The sequence below is a fragment of the Danio rerio genome, chromosome 19, assembly GCF_052040795.2.
Source record: "Danio rerio strain M-AB ecotype USA chromosome 19, GRCz13ab, whole genome shotgun sequence".
Classification (NCBI taxonomy): Eukaryota; Metazoa; Chordata; class Actinopteri; order Cypriniformes; family Danionidae; genus Danio; species Danio rerio.
Genome location: NC_141039.2, coordinates 42183516 through 42191477, shown reverse-complemented (window position 1 = coordinate 42191477; position 7962 = coordinate 42183516). Strand labels below are relative to the sequence as shown.

At 36.8% G+C, this 7962-nt stretch overlaps 1 long non-coding RNA gene across 2 annotated transcripts; it reads right to left on the bottom strand.

The window, feature by feature from the left end:
• Positions 1-276: 276 nt before the first annotated feature.
• Positions 277-3015, bottom strand: LOC148679821 (uncharacterized). 2 transcript variants are annotated; one of them, XR_015945452.1, is made up of 6 exons: positions 2968-3015; positions 2562-2667; positions 1539-1666; positions 1289-1364; positions 917-959; positions 277-819 (listed from the first exon to the last, which is right to left on the bottom strand). It is a non-coding gene; the product is annotated as an uncharacterized LOC148679821 (long non-coding RNA). The 2 variants fall into 2 exon arrangements; XR_015945453.1 differs by having other exon boundaries at positions 2562-2635.
• Positions 3016-7962: the final 4947 nt, after the last annotated feature.

Below are 7962 nucleotides of genomic sequence, written 5' to 3'. Positions count from 1 at the left end.
ATAAAGAGAATAATTACACAGCAAAATATGGGGACCCAAAACAACTCTATGGGTGTTAATTTCAACACTTTGAAAGTGTCTCATGGGGTCCACTCAAAACAAAGTTAAATCAACACTTTCAAAAGGGTTGGCACATTGACACCGAAGTAAGGGTTAATTTTAACTCTGGGCAGAGTTAAAAAATGTAACTATATTTAACACCACCTGGTGTAATATATTTATTTTATTCAACTCTCTTGAGTGTAAATATGGTAAAAAGGTCAAATAGACTGTAAATTATAAAATAAAAAACATTTTATTTGAAAACATTCACCACTTCAACAATTCATTCAGTTTTTAAAATGCAACAATGTCAAATATGCTTTAAATGTTTTATTAGTACAGACAGTATCAACAAAATATGTATGACCAGTGCTCAAAAAGGCTGTTTCAGTCATTTGGTCCAAACTTGATGTTTCGTCAGAGCAATTTGAAAGTTCAATATATCGTCACTCATAGTTTTCTTCTGAACGCATAGTTTTCTTCTGAAATTACATTTTAAACAACTTGGCGTGCAAATCTTTCACTTCTGGTGTTTCCTTGATCCTCCATATCAAACACAGCAGTTTAAATTAAGATATAAATGCTGTAAACTTATGTGAAAACAAACTGGAGCTAGGAAATCTCATCAAGCATGTCCTGTGAATGAAGTGCTTCCCAGCCACAGGATGACCTTTTTATCCATGACGATGTAGCAGCTGCTGATCGCTCGTCTGCTGGTTCCTGATGCACGGATATAGGGTGATGCTCATCTAAGAACTCTTCAAGACTCCAGCATGACTAAGAAAAATGTTTAAAAACAAATTGCAATCAAATTCTATGATATATTTAAAAGAACATTTAAAGTAAATAAAACATTCAAGAAATCTAAACTCACCTTTTGAAAATCTTCATGATGATCCACAACTTGACTTTCCCAGCTGGTTGAGGTGACAGGATATGGAAAAGTAGAAAAAAACACATACATCACTGTTGGATCTCCAAAAACAATTAGGTTAACCACTATGACTAGAACTGGAAAAACAGGCAGCTGTCTGTCCAGAATCCTGAATTAACACAACACTTGGAGCTAAATTTAGAGGAGCTTAAAATCTTTTAATTTATATCATTTAGTGATGCTGACTTCCCCAAAATATTGGCCACAGTGTAAAAAATATTCATAAACTTACAGTTTTCTGTAAGCGTGTGCGTGTGCGTGCGTGTGTGTGTGTGTGTTTGTGTGTGTGTGTGCGCATGCGTGTTTCTTTACCAGTTAGGCCCTTTCAAGTCCAGTATTGACGCCACCTTTCCTGGAGTCTAGCAGATGTTTCAGGTCCAAATATAATCTAAAATATTAGGATAAGCAGAAGGGGAAAAGTGCAAAGCAGAGCAAAACATTATTTAAGTAACAGTTCACCCACAATACAAAACTTATCACCTTCATGTCATTTGTTATTCTCTAATGCTCTAATACCCTCTCAGCTTATTGTGAAACAAATACAGAACTTTATTAAACATACCTTCATTATTATCACCACATATGACCAAGAAGGTGTGCTTGGTAATTTCACCAACTCTGGAAATACACCATCCGTCTCTAATCAGCCAATCATCACAGGGTCTTGTGTTATTGTATGGAAAACTGTAGCTGTTAAAAAAAACAACAAAACATTAGTATCTAACACATATGCATAACCTTCAGATTAAAAAAAGAGAGATGAACATCACAAAGTATGCCTCACACTTTTTCAGATATCTTTTGATTCAGATGTTGATTATTGATAATAAATCTACAAATCAAACCTGTATCATCATTAGGCTGCTCAAATATGAATCAGTTGATTAATTTTACAGACAGGTGGCTGTTTACAACGCACTAAATTGTCTTTAAGTTTAAGTTTAGCCTATAGTTTTAAGCACAATATCATGCGGGAGAAAAAACTTGACTAAGATGTTCCTGACTACAGAAATAGCCTAACTTACTAACGTCAGGCATCCCGAGTTGGGAAAAGTCATTTTCGGGGGATACAGAGTTGATTTGCGGGAGGTAGCGGGAGAGATGAGTACCTGAAGAGCGGTGGGGGTGACTTGCGCGCGACGTACCTGAAGAGCTGGGAGGAATGCGGTGGAGAGGGGTGTGCAAAGTGTTTAATGACCGGGCGGGAGACGCGCTATTTCAGGGAGATTATCATTCATTTGCGGGCATCTACTTGGGCATCTGGGAATCTCTGTGCATTTGCGGGATAACGTTAACGTTAGTCCCGCAACTTCCGGGAGACTAAATGTCTAAGTGCAAACGCGGTCATTTAAAGACATTATTGTTAACATTCCGACTTTAATGGTTGTCAACACTTAATATAATTCAAGCGTACGTTATCACGCGAGTTTATGGACTAACGGTAACTTATATGGACGGCCACGAATGAACCAGTTTAAAAGGGCCGCGGTGTTTAAAATAACCAAATTAACATACACGAATAACAAACAATCATATGTTTTAGTCAGGAAGCCTTTTACAAGTAAGCATATGTTCATTTACTCACCAGATATGTTTTAGAAACTCTCCAGAGCTTATGGAAACCGTCCTGTGTTGCTGTTAGCATCTGGGCAGAGTAGGCTAGGCGCTCCGGGGATTCCCTCGCTAGTTTGCTTCGAATTAAAGGAGAAGTGTCGATTTTATTTTAAAGATGGGTAACAACGCACAAAATGGCATTAAGCGTGACAGAAATGTGTTGAAAATGTACATTTGATGTTTTTATGCACTATGAAAAAAGTCAATAGTACTGCAGTTAAGCTAACGTTAGATAAGTTACACAAACGACCATGAATGAACCGCAGAAGTTTAAAATTGTCACTCCATTCTAAAGTTATTAACTTAACAATATGTTTACAACTGTATTTCCTTAAAGAAAGTCAGTAAAATACCAACATTTAGGTAGTTTGACTCACCAGTTGCTGTTCTAAACCTGGAAAATGGCGGCTGGAAAATTCATCAGTGACTGGTGCTGCATGAATTCCCGGATGTTGGAAATAACACCACCAAGTGTTGAAAAGATAACTCCTTGATTTCGCACTGAATAAAATCAATTCTAACTCTTATTATATTCATTTATCAAAATATAACTCTTTAACGTCAACACTTTACTCTGAAATGCTTCAACACCGAGAATTTAACTCTGATGAATTTGCTGTGTAGCGTAGTTACTGTTCATAGTGTATATAAACAAGATATAAAAACTTGCGTGGAGCACATTCTTGCATCATACCGCCATGTGATGCATTGAGCGTATGCTTTGCTAAAAAGATAGGTCTTTAATCTAGTTTTGAGAGTGTGTCTGAACCTCGGACATTATCAGGAAGGCTATTCCAGAGTTAAGGAGCCATAAATAAGAAGGCTCCTTTACTCGACTGAGGACCAGAAGCCCTGAGTTTTGAGATCTAAAAGTGCGAGTCGTATTGTTGTGAGACAGAAGGTTGGTTAGATAAACAGGAGCTAGATTATTTAAAGCTTTATACTGTAGGTAAGAAGGTAATATTTTAAAATCAATACGAAAGTTAACAGGCAGCCAGTGTAAGGAGGATAAAATTGGGGTGATATGGTCATATTTTATAGACCTTTTCCAAGAACTCTGGCAGCTGCATTTTGTACTAATTGAAGTTTGTTAATAGAGGATGCTGAGCAGCCAGCAAATAGAGCATTACAGTAATCCAGCCTAGAAGTCATAAAAGCATGGATTAGCTTTTCTGCATCTGAGATGGATAGAATACTTCATAACTTCGATATTTCTCACATGAAATAATTGTTTTTGTGACATAGGATAAATGGTTTTCAAAAGTTAAATTGCTGTCTAATTTCAGGTCAAGTTGTGAGACAGCCTCTTAGTACAATGCAATACAATGAATGCACAAGAGTCCACGAAAACCCCAAATCCTCCATTTCTCTCCGTTTTATCATGGCCCTTCCTCTGCTTGTCAAAGATCCCACAGATCATCCAATGCAAATATTAGGCTCCCCAGTGCTGCAGACTGAGAAAACCATTACAGAGTGACATGTTTGCTTTAGTCCTGTCCTGTTAACACTCCCATCTGTCTTGATGAATCCCTGCGATACCTCGAGCGGCGAGAGGAGTTTATATTAGCAGTGTTTATATTAGCGTTTCTCCATCCAGTCCGATATTTAGATGGAATGTTTACATGTTTATTTTTACACAGCAGCTTGTTGATTGGTTGAATAGCGTTTCAACATTCTGTCATTGGAACACTGCTCTGTTTGAACTCTGCAGGTTTGGTGGGGATTTTTTTAGTGACTTAAAAGAAGGAGGCAAAAAGAGTTTCTCGAGTAAGCTGATGAATCATTGATTTGATCAAAAATACTGAATGAATCAGTAATGAAACTCACAGTGTGTTGGCTTCACGTCAACATGTTTTTACTGATGGACTAAAACAAAGAATAGCTAATTAAAAGCTGGATTCTGCCAAAGAATATAATGGAGACATTTTATTTCACAATTACTGTACATCTCGCAATTTGGTAAGACTTTAAAATTATGTTGTATTAGTTAATGTCAGTTAATGTTAGTTACTAACATGCACAAACAATGAACAATACATTTGTTACAGTATGTGTACATGTTAGTTAACCTTAATGAAAATAGAGTTGTCATATTAGTTCATGTTAACTGACGGTGCATTAACTAATGTTAACACATGCAAATTTGTATGTTAATAATGCAATAGTAATGTTGAACTGTGATAAATAAATGCTGTACAAGTAATTTTCATAGTTAGTCCATGCTATTAAACACATTAACTAACATTAACTGATTAACTTTATTGTAAAGGGGGACTGGAGACATTTTATTCTACAATTACACCTCACAATTTAGACTTTTTGCTACTTTATATCTTACGATTTCTACAGAGAAAATAGTTAGAATTAGGATTAAATTTCAATGGGTGGGCACTGGTCAATATTTGCTTTTAAAAACACTATTGGTTGGGTTTAGTTGAAGGATGGTGGGTCAGTCGATTGATCAGTCAGTCAGTCAGTCGACAGCAGCCTCTGGTGGATTTATGCAAGAACAGCAGGCAGGAATGGCACTCGCGAAAGGAATTTGAGATTTGAAAAAGCATCACAGAGAACTCTGGTGGATTTGCGAAAACAAAAATTGCAAAAAAAAAAAAAAAAAAACCTCCTGGGACGAATTTGGCGATCTTCAGATATAGCGGTATGTTTTCAGAATGAGCCTGCGTTACCTCAAATTATTATTATTATTTTTTTAAAATGGACATAATTTTTGTTGTCAAGCTGATTGGCATTTAAGTGATGTCTTCTGTAAACCATGGTAAATGTGTGCTTGTAGTGGCAACTCTGAAGGATGTGGATCCATTTGTGAGCTTTTATTACAACACAGCAAGACAACACAGAGAGTATGACAGCCACGAACATGCAGCATAAACTCAGGAACGGTAATTCGGGCTTTGGTCAGGGGCAGGCAGCTTACGATCGGAAACAGAGAAACGGGCTTTATTCAGAGCAGGCAGCTTACGATCGGAAACTGAAACGGGCTTTGGTTAGGGCAGGCAGCTAGGAGTCAGGAATGATGGTGCAGGTGTTGGTCAGGGCCGGCAGCAAACAATCAGTAAATGAGCAGGCAGGCAGTCGGTAACAAAAAGGCAATCAGAAAGTATTCACCTTATTCTTCGCTGACAAGCGGGCGCAGCCATTTGAAGCTTTTTGGCTCGAGAGTTCTTGTCTCATTCACTTCCATTCATTTTTAGACATTAAAAACTACTCGTTTCGCTGTTTGATGTTGCAAACTGATATTTCCTTATTATATTATTCTACTTGGCCTATATAGTCATGCAAACATTTGTTTGTAGAGCAAGTAGTTTGACCGTTTTTTGCCGTTTATTATTCCAAGTCATTTCTCCCATAGATGACTCAGTTGGTAGTTCTAAAACAATCGTGAAAACACTCAGAAGCACTCAGAAATGTTTGACAGCAAAACAAGACTTTGCCCTAAATTCTTGAACTGAGTTGGTATTTATACACCTGGTAATTGAAATCTAGTGCAGAGTAATAAGCGCCAGCCATGTGGTTGATAATCGGGAGATGAGGGCCTCTGCTGGTTGGTGAAGGCATATATTGGGACCGAACCGGTGACAATGCTAGTCATAATTTTTCCTGCTTAAAAAAATAATTAAATTCAAATAAACAAAATTAAAATGTACAGCTACATCGCCCTTTTTTGTTGCTTGAAATCCCCTTTTCATCTTTGACCCTTCTACGTACTATAACTATAGAGTTCATTCTTGTACTGAACTGTACAAGTATGTAGTGCTGCAAACAAGTTTTAATGTTGTGCATATCATTCTCTGTTGTCAGTAGCAGGGAGTACATAAGGACAAAGTTTCATCCTGGCCCCCTATTGGCTACTGGAATTATCAGAGCAATTTGCATATTTGTCAGCAGGCAGCAGCAAGTGCACAAAGGCCTCAAAGCGCCATTGAAAATAGATGCTGTTGACTGGTTATCAAGGGATTGGCTGTGCATTTGAGCATGAAGTCCAACCTTTCCGGGAGAAAGCAAGGCATGGCTTTTTGAGCTCACAGATAAGTGCCCTGTAATTGCTCCATTATGTCTTAATATTCAAAGAGTCTCTCATAGATGAAACGGAATGGGATATTTGTTGTCGTATGCGTTTGGTGTGAAAAGTAGAAATGCATTGATGTTTGCTGCAGGGCTTTTTTCTAACATTTCGAGACAAACAGCCCTCCTGTCCTCTGCGATTACTCTCATGGCCTGTTTGTCAGGGAAAGAGCAGCTCTCCGGCCCGATCCGCTCTCCATTAGCAGACTTTAATCTCTGAGTGATCAAGACTCATACCTTCTTTCTAAAGGACATAAATTCTTCAGACAAACTAAAATAGCTTTGCGTGGCCGTGCTGTTGGCTTTGCTTTGGACTCTAAGATGGGGAAGTTTTTGTGTTTACAGTCCTCGCATGCCTTCATCATTGCATTGAGAAATCATGTACCGTAATTAACTTTCCTCTATTTTCTTTACGAATCCGCTGACTATCATTCAAAAGATCAATTAAAAGATAAACCGTGTTTGCTATAAATGGCTGCTTTTCATCAATCTTTTATTCCTCAGAGCTGGTCAGCGTGGGATGGGCTTTCCTCCTTTACTGTAAAGCTGTTTTATTAAAATGGCAATTTTTATAGCAGTATTAATAAACCAGTAAGCTGAATTAACCATTATAGGTTATGAACCACATATATTTTGCTGTACAGAAGTGTTTCAGACTTGCGTTTACCGTGGCATGTTAATAAATAGAAACAAAATGAATAAAAATTGCATAAATAGTTAATTGAGCATTTAGGTTAGATTATACATCAAGTTTTATTGGCTCATAAAGTATGATATTGGAGAATATGGAGCTCTCCCTTAAGAAGGAGGAAAAACAACAACAACAACAACAACACCTACAACATATGCATAGAAAAACATTTTATTATTCATATAGCCAAAATATGCATTCAAAAATGATTTTTGCTGCTTGTTCAAACAAGCTGAATCAACAAAATTCTAGAGATTTATTTTAGATAACTTGCTTTTTGTTCAATCAACATACATTTATAAAAACAATTAAGTTAAATTAATTAATTTGTGACAACATAAAAAATCATGTGGAACCCTGATTTTTTTACAGTGTGCATTTTGGTTTAAATCATTACTTATATGAATAGACAGAAAGGTGAAATTCTTCATTTAAACTTCATTTAAAATGCCTATTTCAAATTAGCCTTCAGTGATGTTTCATAAATAAAGGGATTTATTTTCTCTATAGGGAGATTGATTTTTAATAACAATAATTGTTAAAAACTGACCTTCTCTGATAAAGCTATTTGTAAATGTATGTTTTGGTGCCCATCTGTTCA